The following is a 397-nucleotide window of genomic DNA, read 5'->3' on the forward strand; positions in this document are numbered from 1 at the left end:
TGGGTGCTTACCATTGAGAGGGGCAGAGTAAGGCGATAGAACTCAGCAATCATCTCTCCAACACAGAAACACTTTTCTTTCTTTTTGATAGAAGAATGTTTCTGTAGGGGAATACAAATAAATGCAAAACACATGAATCAGCTGCAGTCGATAAAAGCCCTTTCGCTTCTGAAGCGCAGCGCAAACATCTCAAACTCAACGAAGCAAAAGCACTCATACAAAAAAGATCCATATGCACAATACACGCCAGGGTCAAAGTAAGAAATATGCTTTTATTTACCTCTGGTCAAGTACAAAAAGTGCATAGTTCTGGGTCACAAAGCCCATTCTTTTAGGAATATATATATAAATATATATAAATATAAATATATATATATATATATATATATATATACAT

The sequence above is a fragment of the Eimeria mitis genome, genomic scaffold, assembly GCF_000499745.2.
Source record: "Eimeria mitis Houghton genomic scaffold, Emh_scaff3806, whole genome shotgun sequence".
Taxonomy (NCBI): Eukaryota; Apicomplexa; class Conoidasida; order Eucoccidiorida; family Eimeriidae; genus Eimeria; species Eimeria mitis.